The sequence below is a fragment of the Crocuta crocuta genome, unplaced genomic scaffold (genome assembly GCF_008692635.1).
Source record: "Crocuta crocuta isolate KB4526 unplaced genomic scaffold, BGI_CrCroc_1.0 scaffold41, whole genome shotgun sequence".
NCBI classification, from domain to species: domain Eukaryota; kingdom Metazoa; phylum Chordata; class Mammalia; order Carnivora; family Hyaenidae; genus Crocuta; species Crocuta crocuta.
In genome coordinates, this window is record NW_027529428.1 from 13721069 (window position 1) to 13732327 (window position 11259).

The following is an 11259-nucleotide window of genomic DNA, read 5'->3' on the forward strand; positions in this document are numbered from 1 at the left end:
CTCCCCACCATGCCACGCACCCCTTCCTTCTCGCTCCCTGCTTTACGAGTTTGCTTTATTCCCATCCCAACCTGGTTTACCCCTTCCTCTGCTCTCCCCCTCCATCCGGCCGTCTTCCCTCCTCCCGTTTGCGTTGCAAAACAGGGCCATGCCATCTGCAAAGGTGTCGCGATGCACTTCCCCAAATAACCGGTCCGGCGTGCCAGCCCCTAGGCGCCCTCCGGCTGCGGGCGCACCCCNNCGTTCCTGCGAAGTCCGGCGGGCGCGGGGGGGAAGCGGGCGCCTCGCCCTCCGATCGATCGCCTGGAAAACTTTGCAGCGGGAAGCACCGTGGGGGCAGAGGACGAGAAGGCCTCGTCGCGGGTCCGTTCTTTCTCCTCCGGGTCCGGAGAGTGGAGTCGCTGCGCCCTGGGGCTGTTGCACATTCAAACTTCGGGCCTAAACGTGCCTTAAACTCTCGCCGGATTTACTCCAGCAATAAAATACATATTCCAAGTCGTCCACTGGGTCTTGCCAGGCGTTTGGATTGTTTTCAGAGAAGGAGCCAGGCTTGGGAGTCGAGGAAAGTGGGGGTGTTGTGCAGAATCCATTGCTGCTTTTAATGTCTGCGCCGGGTGTTATGTAATTTTAGTAGCACATGGATGCAAAGCCCACATTGGGCTTCTCTCCTCCTTTGTTTATATAACTTTGGGGAGAGTTTTGCAAGGTTTCGCCTTTTTTCCTTCCTCCCCAAGCTGGTGGACGTTGGTGCTTTCGAAACCGCGAAGCCACCGGGGTTAATACCTTGAGAGAGGTGTCATCATTGTCCTCGGGTCATTAGGTAGACTGTATTCCTAAGTGTGTGTAATGTTAGAGCATAAGGAAGGCATTAGGGATACACGTTTGTCTACTGCATGGAGTGGTTATTTTTAACGACTGTGCGTCATGAGCAGCAGAGTTAAATTTTAAACTTCCATTTCAAAGGAGTTTTTAATTTACACCTGGCTGTTTCATGCTTGTGGGAGCAGAATGCCTATAGGAACAGAGAGATTGTTGCTGGCTTGTCGGGTAGAAGAAAATTTCCGTCTGAGGACCTAAGACTCAGAAGGCCCCGAGAGCTGTACTAAAATCAAAGTGATGCCCTGTATTAGGTGTGTGTATATCTACACTTAACATACGCACATTCAAATATTTCAGTAATATTTTCCATCAGTAATTTGGGGGGCCACCGCCCCAAGCTTGTTTGCCAACTCTAGACTTGGTAAGCTTCCAGCCTACTTTTATTAGCACACTGGTTAAGTGTTAAGAGGTGTGGCAGGTTTGAATCCCAGTTGGGTCATTATTATGCAAATCCGGACACACTTTCTCTTTTAGGGATCTAATTGCGCTTTTATTCTCCTGGACTTTTTTTTTTTTTTTTTTTTTTTTAAGCTCCCTGACAACACAAATGTTTGCTACTGGAACAGAGAGAATTGGGAGATGCCAATTAGGTACCAAAGGTATTTACTGCAATGGATGGAGAAACAAACCCCAAACCTGGACACCACGGTCCATTTCCCTTGTTGGAGGCATTAAAAAGAGATGCCTTATGGGTAAAGAACGTTGTGAAATAAATTAGGAGTTTGGGTTATGGGAACCCTTGAAGATTTGTCAGAGGTGAGGGAGTTCTTCCTTCAATGCAGGCTTTCTCTCATGAGTGGCATCATCTATATCCCAGCTCCGGGACTAGCTGCACTGTGGCGTCTCAGAAAATATTCACCGCAAGAGTGTGTTCAAAGCAGCTTTAGATCTTTTCTTTTGTTCGGTTTTAAAGTGGTTTCTGAGCATTTCTCGTCAAGTTTCTTGAAAAGTGCTTTGACCAACACCTGAGGCTTGGAATTGACCAAAAAAAAAAAAAAGAAAAAAAAAGAGTCCCTGCTTGTATTGTACCCTTAATGCTTGAATTCTGTTTCAGATATTTTTGGCAGTATAACTGGAAAGTAACACTCTGGCCAAATAATTATTTAAAACTTTTTTTTTCTTTGATTAAGATAAGTCATTTATGGGACAGTAGAAAAGCACATTTTATTCTCTCCAGGAGACGATTGTGATGCCCTCTCATATTACTGTAGTATTTTTGACATTTCATTTTAAAGGCTTATTATGTATTGGAGCAAGGCCATAAAAGAGAAAACTTTCATAAATTATAAAAGTGGCAGTGTCCTCCAGTGTTTTCATGGCCTTTTTTTTCCCCCTTTAGAAGTCTTCCTTTGTAAACAAGGCCTTTGTTTGTCAAACTCCCCTAGGTCAGCAGCTTTTTGATACTCCAGAGAAATAATAAATCACGATTTGTGACATCTTGACATGCTGCCATGAGAACTGAGTTATCACAAATATAGCGCTAGGCAGTGTTTGCCAGCACCTCACATTATCGGGAGAACCTTGATAGGACCTGATTTCAACCAGCGTGAGTCCTGATTCTCAATGTTCGCGGTCAAGATGATTTTAAGGGACGCCATGGATAGTTTGTTGCTTAACATGAGTGGACTCGGAGAACTCCCTGTAAGTGAGTCACATTCTCTTCTGCGGTATTTCTGGTGAACAGATGAGAAATTTCCCTAATGGGAAAGCCATATTTGGGAGTGACTTCTGATTTTCTTTTGTCACTTTTTTTTTATGTGAAGGAATTATCTTCTGGATCCTTCGTTGGCCTTCACGGTGTTGGGTAGATTGTTTTAGACCAACGGAGGAGGCTGAATTCTCTTTCGTCTTTAAGAGTTTGTATTACGGAACTTTAATGTCTAGCCAGTTGTAAAAGTCCATAATGAGCTGGGAACAGAATATACATACAGATGATGGTGAAGTTATTTGGTAGCGTATTTCGGAAGGCCTGAAATGTTTCTTTTTCTCTACATAGAAAGCCATGGCTTTATATTTACCAGGGAATATAGAAGTCTAAACCTGAGTTCTGGCAGAGTCATTATGAAAGATAGCATATTTATTCTGAGGTGTTTATCAGCCAACTTAAAGGAGATCTTCTTGCAACCTGGGTTTGGAAAACTTTACAATCTTATTATTGTTTATGATGACCTTATTTTCTCTCATGTTAATAGAGTACTTTTCCTTGAAAGTATTCAGGATACTTTAGAGAATTTAAAGGTACAGTCAAATTTGGGGCTCCTGGGTGGCTCAGTCGGTTAAGCTTCCGACTTTGGCTCAGGTCATGATTTCGAGGACTGTGAGCTTGAGCCCCTCGCAGGGCTCTGTGCTGACAGCTCAGAGCCTGGAGCCTGTTTTGGATTCTGTGTCTCCCTCTCACCCCCGTCCTCCGCCCTCCCCTGCTTGTGCTCTGTCTCTCTGTCTCTGTCTCAAAAATAAATAAACCTTAAAAAAAATTTTTTTAAAGATACAGTCAAATGTAAGTTTTAAAGATACAAAGATGCTTGAATAATTACACCTTAGCAGAACATATAATAGAGCTGATGAAATTCAATAGCTACGTAGCTCGGTTTTTAAAAGGGTGTTGAATATAAACATCATTTAATCTTAATTATGAGTGAATAACTTATTCATTCACTCATTTGGAATGATGGTGTTGATACGGAATACAGGATTTCTGACTGAAATAGTGACATAAGTGATGCCCTTCTGGACTTCTGGATTTATAATATGTGATTTTGGAATTGAAGCTAACTATGAATTGTGATGATTTCTTCATATCTAAGACTTGCAGAACATTCAGACAGTTATAATCAGGCCATATGCCTGTATGATGTAAAACCTTTAAAAATCACAGTATTTTGTTGTATTTTTAGGTGTGTACGCATCAACTTAAGCTTCGGTCTCACAGCAAGGCATCATTTACCACTGTGCAAGCACTAATGTGTTAGAAACTTTTCAGAAACTGATCTAATTTAAATATGGGCTGACCCTTTTGTGAATTGTTGAGTGGTGTTTATAGAAATAAACTTGAAGTTTAAAAACCATTAAATATAATTTTAACCCCCCCCCTCCTCTTTTTAAAAAAAAAAAAAAAATTCAGAATTGGGAAATTTAAATGACTTAAAAATAGACAAAGAGGGGCACCTGGGTGGCTCAGTCGGTTAAGCGTCCAACTTCGGCTCAGGTCATGATCTCACGGTTTGTGGGTTCAAGCCCCGTGTTGGGCTCTGTGCTGAGGAATAGCTCAGAGCCTGGAACCTGTTTCAGATTCTGTGTCTCTCTCTCTGACCCTCCCCTGCTCACGCTGTCTCTATCTCTATCTAAAAAAAAATAAATTAAAAAAAAATAGACAAAGAGTCTTGGAGCAAAAAAGATCAAGATATATTATTTTGTAGGTTAATAGCAGTCCAGGGAAATTGTCTTATCATTTTGTGTTTGGATTGTGTGTTTCTTGTTTAGGACGATTACATATCTCTTTACGTCCTTGATGCTGTGTATTCAAGTTGTTAGCATCCCACTGGGACATAGTCCTTGAACTTGGAAAGTCAGTGTACACGAGGAATGTCCTCTCCCTTCCTCCCCCAGTGCTTTTGAAGTGGGCGTGTGTGTAGCTTTGCGGTATCTGCAACTCTTCTGTACTTTGCTACTGCGCTGTATGTATACATGTGCTACAATGCTATTAAGCAAAGCCCATAATTCTGTAAAAAATAAACAACCTACCATTGAGAATTTGTGCTTTAAAGAGTGTACCCGAACATGTAAAGCTCTGGAATAACGTAAGGTCAACTGCACAGACCCCATGATGCAGGGAGAGGTCAGGGTGAGCTGTGATGGGTCGGAGGGATAGATAAGGTCTCTCAGATGGGGTAGTCTTATGGCCAGAAGAGGGTGGGGTCAGGGGTGGAGGAGGTGGGCTGCTGATCATCAGAAGAAAATCCAGAGATCACAGGGACTGGTCTGAAGACTCCATGAGAAGACATTTGACCTGACTGTTCAGAGAACGAGGTTCCAGCCAGGGAGAATTTGCAGAAGAATTTCCACGTTGGGAATGGTAGAAAGACTTGATGTCCAGTCTAATGCATGAATATCTTATCCAGTATGCGTTGGAGGCTTGTCTCAGAAGTTTTGAGCAAGGGAATTCATGAACGAAAATATTGTAGATTCACCTGTGGATTCAAGTCCAGGTGGGAATTGAAGCCATTGAATGGATTCTCATGATAATGAACATTTTTACACCCCAGCTCACAAGGTCATCTTTTACTTGATTCGTATCAGGATTGTGGTTGTAGCCAGCGACTCCTTTGCCTGTGTTTTGTAGATGGAGAAGAACTTGAAACGTGAACAGCTCAAATGAACTATGTAGCGATTTTTTTTAATGGCATGTTAGTGAGTAAATGGCCATTATCCATTTTAATGGCAGTGAACTTGAAGGGCTCCTTCTTGAACTTTTGTTGCTACTGAGAAAGTCGGGGCATATTAAAACCCGTCTGTCACATACCTGGGGTCCGTTCAGCAAATAAGAGTCGAGTTTTACTGCTAAGTCAAAGTGTGCTATCTCAGCCAGGAGAGTTTGTAAAATATGTTTTTCAGACTGTTAGATGTTTAATGTACTAATGAAGTTATCTTAGCAGACAGGGCAGGAAGTGGCTGTCATTGATTCTTATCAGCATCCCAACTGAGGTTGCCTCCCAAAGGGGCCCAGGAGAAGCTAGGAAGGATGGTCTGCATGCATAAATATACGCAAGATAATACATTTCACGGTGGCCTGCTGTGGAACTAGGTTTTATCGGTTTGGTTGGCATTGTTGGGTTTTGACCGATTGCCGGGCCCTTCAGGTTCAACGGAGTGTTAGGAATGATAGCGATGCACGATAGCCTTTATAACTGCCAATGGACATGAGTCCTGGGTTAGAAGGATGCTTTGCTGAAGTGCTTTTGTTGAGTGACTTCTCCTGGTACTTTGGGTTTTCTCGGAAGCAGACATGCTCCTTAAAAGACCCTCTCCTTTGCGGAAGCGTTGCAGAGCATCCTCACAGAGGAGGCCTTGGGATTGCATCCCAGGTAGGCTCTTGGAAGAAGGTGACTCCGGTATGTGCAGGGTGCTGGGTTAAGAGCCAGGTTCCTGTTGAGCGTCGCCCAGAGGATGGCAGGGCAGTAATTAGCTGCTACGGTGTTTGTGTTGTTATCTTTTGTCCCTCACTGGAACTGAGCTGCCTTAGAGCCTTTGCCAGGGCTGACTCTGGGTGAGGGTCATCCCAGAGCAGGTTATTTAAAGGGAGGGCAGCAGCTAACATTCTAATCTGTTTCCTTGACTGAATGACGGAAGGGTTCACAGAAGCCGGACAAACAGCACAGTTTCTTTATCCAACCATTTTTTATTTATTAACTTTAAAAAAAAATCTATTTGTTTTGAGAGAGAGCGCGGGGGAGGGGCAGAGAGAGAGAATCCCAAGCACTGAGAGAATCCACACTGCAGCACAGAGCCTAACTCGCGGGGCTCGAACTCCCAAACCGTGAGATCGTGACCTGAGCCGAAACCAAGAGTCGGATGCTTAACCGCCTGAGCCACCCAGGCGCCCCAGATCCAACCGCTTTCTAAAACAGATTCAACTTTGAACGGAAACCGACAGGAAGCAGGGGGAGAAAAATGTTTTCCATGCCCTTCTAGAGTTCTGGGTCCAGTAACCAGTCATGTTTAACCTCAAGCCCCAGCGCAGTTTTGATCCGTGGTGCAAATCATGCCCATACACTGTTTAGAGTTGCCTGTCCCAGACCCAGAAGCAGGAAGGCTTTGGTAATGTTTCACTGTCCGACCAGGCAACCTTGGTCTCTGAAAAAGAAACTTCTGGTAGATTTATTTCCTTTATCTTCACTGCTGTTCTCCAGGCCCTCGCTGCCCTGTTCAGAACCACAGTGCTCTGAGCTCCAGAAGGAGAAACGTTGTTACTTCTCGTAGGCGAATCTCAATCCCTTCCCGGAGAAGGCTACACAGAACGAGAAGCCCTTCAGGTCAAGAGATGTTCTGAATCAGCAAACAGACATAAAAAGAACCCTTATCTTAACTATCTCCTGAGCCTTGTCTTCTCCCGCTAACAGCCAGAAAACTTTAAAAAGACCAGAGCTTTTCTCATGGATGCGAGCTGGGCCTACTTTTTATTTCTAATACTCGCCTCTGACCCGAGCCCCAGTCTGTCTGTAAGCCCAGAGGTGAGAAAGATGTGGTGCGAAGCCAGGATTTGCCCACGCATCCTTATCACATTTGGTCAAGAGTTACGTAAGAGGTGCTGTCTAGTTGACGTGGGTTTTTTTCCCCTAAACTCTTTCGTGACTAGGAGACATAAGTGTCTAGGGAACATTCGATTGTTCGCTAGTTCATCATTCATTCATACATGCATGCATGCATTCATTCATTCATACTTCTTTTTTTTTTTTTTTTCTTCAAGGCCTAGCTGAAATGTCACCTTCTCCAGGGAGCCTCCCGTGATGCCCTCTTCCTTCCTCCACCCTCCAGGCTGCAGGCCAGCCCTCCTGCCCTCTGGACAGCCTTCGCTATACCCCGTTCTTGTTTTGCAGAAGCTCCTTTGTTTTTGTTTTTGTTTTTTTCCCCTCTCATTGCTGTTTATGGATAGGTTGTTTCCCTTTGAGACTTGCAGAGCCTTGGGGTAAGCCCTTGGGGCCTTTTCGTACATCTTACCTGCCCTGTGCCCAGTGGAGGCCAGGACTGGAGGCCCTTGGGCTGTTTGATTAGACGTCACCAACCTCCTTAGTCCAGGACCCCGTCTCTGCCTCCTGCGATCACCAAGACTTCTCTGGTCTCTCCCTTCCTCGATTGATAGATCATCACAGCCAGATCCTATGCCCTGCAAACTATGCCTCCAGCCAGATGGCTGTCTCCCTCTCGGCTTTGACGCCCCTCTCTCTGCCGGCCTTCTAGCTGTTGCTCCCCGGGCCTCAGTGGAAACCCTCCACCCTGCTGGACCGCCTCCCCTGATGGGTGCCGTGGCTCAGTCCCGGGTTGGCACCAGAGATAGAAAGCTCTGCTTACAGACCTGACTTCTTTGGGCAAGCCGCCTGGTCCCTTCCTGATCTCCTGCCCTTGTCTTTTCAGTGCGGATGCGACCAAAACGCATCTTCAGCTTAACTCGCTGACGTTACTGCGAAGCCCATGTGGGTGCCTTTAAATATGGCTCCGTATGGGGAAGGTGTCTGGGGTGACTGCAGCTTTGGGAAGCTCCGATGACTTTTATTTTTGAAAACACACACTCCCCAGTTGTAAAGGCAGGGTCAGGACGCGGGGAAGACAGGCTGTAGTGCCTTGGCCAGGAACACAGCGGCTGCCCTCGGAGGGAGTGCGCTGTGCGGAGGCCAGGGCAGCCTGTCGGGGCACGTGCACGTGCGTGGGGCTTGTCTCTGATTCAGGAGATGTTCCCCCAGCCCGCACCCCACACACGGTTCCTTCGTTGTCTGAGCCGCATCGTCGTGGAACAGGCCGTGCTTTCCCGTGACCGTGTCCAGCTCTCCCCACCTCCCCCCCCCGCCCCCGCCCCAACAGAAACAAACAGCAGANGCTCCCACCTCTCAAGGTGGGCCGAGCGGTCCCTTCCCCCGCCCCCCGCGGCACCCACCCCGTCGTTGCCTGTGGGCATCCTGTCATCGTGCTTTGAAGCGGGAAGCAAGGGGTTCGAATCCTGGGGATACCCGCAGCGTTGCTGAAGGAGATGCTGAGTTGGCCAACACTGGACTTCAAACCTTAGCCACAGTGACTTAGTAATGACCTGCGCCGCTGCCTGAGAGCTGAACGGCTTTGTAGTTTTCGCCACGCGCGTCGCTGTGCACGGTGGGAAAGTCTGGTTAGGTCCCTGAGGTGTACCGTACGGGTGCAGCAGAAGCGAGGAGCGGGGAGAAGGGGCCAGGGCTACGGGCTGCTCTTTGGGAGTCTCTCCTCTGCAGCATCATACTGGGTGCTGGCGGCCAGGCAGGAATCCTGGGACAGCCCGGGTTCGGCCCTTGCAGACACCGTCAAGACCACGCCGCACACAAGATGGCAGCAAGTCTTTGAGATGCTTCGAGTGCTGGGTGGGCAGGTGGGGGGAGCCTTGAGATCCCCCTTTCTCAAGCCCAGGGGAACCAAGAAGACTCCAGAGGAAAAGCATTGTGCCCGGGGCCCTGGGGGTGGTGATGGTCCTGGGATGGAAGACCAGCATCCGCCTCTCGGGACACCCAGTGGGAAGAGCCAGAGTATCCCATTCGGGTCGTGTGGCTGTGCAGACGCCTGCCCTCCCGTAGCGGGGGCCACGGCCCCTCACCTCAAACCCTGCTGTTGCTCAGAGCTCTTTTCTTTCTTTGATCTGTGCGGTCTCGTGGACGGCATGCATCAGGCCCACGCCTCGGAAGGTTCTCTTCTGGGTAGAAAAGTTTCCCCCCTTTTCTCTCTTAACTACATTCCACGTACACACCCAGTACTTTTCCAGCCCCCTTTCTCATCTCTTTTCCCCTTTAAGAACCTGTTAGTAGTTTCCTTTCACAAAAAACCGAGGAGCATTTTATGGGACAGTACACAAGCATAATCCCAGCATTCCTCCGGATCCCCAGGTGAAAGCGACCACGTGTGCGCAGAGCAGCATTACGGGAGAACGTAGACCAAAATACGAAAGGTGGAAAGCGGGAGTCCCGGGCTAAGTATTTGTACCTTCATTGTTCAGACTTGGCGTAGGTTACCGTAACAGCTATTGAAGCCCGTTTCAAGGTAAACCATAACAGGAAGTAAGCAATTTCCTTTTATTCACTGAAAAATAAAGGGGTGTATCAGTTTGCTGATATACATGAAAGAACATTATAACTGGTAGTACCTCTGAATTGACGTCAGCTTCCTAAATTTAAAACGCTAACTGAACCAGTGTGTATGTGAGGGGGTGGCACCGGCGCGCACACACGTTACTTCCACCTGCTTTGTTAATCACAAAGAATAAATAATAATATTTGGCTCTCTAGTGGATTCAAGGCTATAATTCACCCTTGAAACTTCCCTGTTGTTTTAGAAACCACTTCAGCTGGGTTCTCTGAGTCCCATCTTGGATCAGCAAAACCGTGTGTTAGGATCACTCCCAGGAAGCCTTCCGCTGGCTCCTGTGGCAGCCCCGAATTCATTGATGAGAATGGCTTAAATTCCTGCCTACGCTCCTTGGATCTCTTTATGTGAACTCAGCTCGAGCGTGCATTCCTCTCTAATTTTTATTTATAAAATAACTCGCTCTATTAATAGTGTGCTTCTGGAATTCGTGGGCCGTTCATTCACATCTCTTTTTTTTAATTATTATTATAAAAGTATCTATTTATTTATTTTGAGAGGTTGAGAGAGTACATGAGCAGGGAAGGGGAAGAGAGAGGGAGAGACAGAATCCCAAGCAAGCTCTGAGCTTTCAGCACAGAGCCCGAGGCGGGGCTCGAGCCTGTGCACAGTGAGGTCGTGACCTAAGCTAAAACCAAGGGTCGGATGCTCAACTGACTGAACCACCCAGGCGCTTCCTACATGCGGGGACACAGAGGAGTGAGGAAGAGCAAGATCGTGCCCTCAGGACCCTTGCATTCTAGTGATTCAGCAAGAGGTGAAAGGCGGTAGCTAAGAATGGAACTAATGTGGCTTTTTGCCGTTTTTCCCCTCCAACCTCATTTCACCGTGGAAATACCCGCGCTGTGAGTGCCCGGGTCCCTACGGTTAATTCTGTCCCTGCCGCCGAGCAGTGAGGAAGCACATCACTCAGGGTGTCTCATTCTGTCTTCTGGGAATGTTGTCTGACAGCAGGAAAGTGTTTGTGTGTACAGGTGTCTGGGCCCCAGTGTCACATTTACTGTCACCAGTGGTGTTCATTGATGTCCATCGGAATCTGGGAAACAGCGTATTTGCTCGTTTTGGCTCTTCTCCACGATGTAGTTGTACCCACACTGTGAGGCATTTCCCCAGGGAGGGTGGGGGGAATGCCAAGAAATCTTGGGAGTGTGGGTGATGGACTGTTGCTTTGCCGAAATCGGAGAACCGGAATTTCCACACCTAGTCTGTGCTGGGCCCGATCCAGTAGTCATGGATGACTCCTCTTGGGAATCTGGGACCACAGAAGAAGCCCAGGATGAATGCCTGGCCTCAACTTTCCAAGCGGTCTTCAGTTACTTACTGGCAGGAGGCACCGCAGTCTAAAACTCTTTCTTCTGCTTGCTTCTGGGCACCGAGCTGCGTTGGTACACGTACCGACGTTGCCTTTCCATCTCAGCCAGCGGTTGCTACATGTTGGGTATTTGGACCCGTCTATCTGTTTGACTCAGGCAACCCCCACATCTTCCCCACCCCCCACCCCCGCCCCCAATG

At 47.4% G+C, this 11259-nt stretch overlaps 1 protein-coding gene across 1 annotated transcript in view; it reads left to right on the plus strand.

The window, feature by feature from the left end:
* Window positions 1-11259, plus strand: part of SMARCA2 (SWI/SNF related BAF chromatin remodeling complex subunit ATPase 2) — a 176602-nt gene that overhangs the window by 1088 nt on the left and 164255 nt on the right. The window lies entirely within an intron of this gene.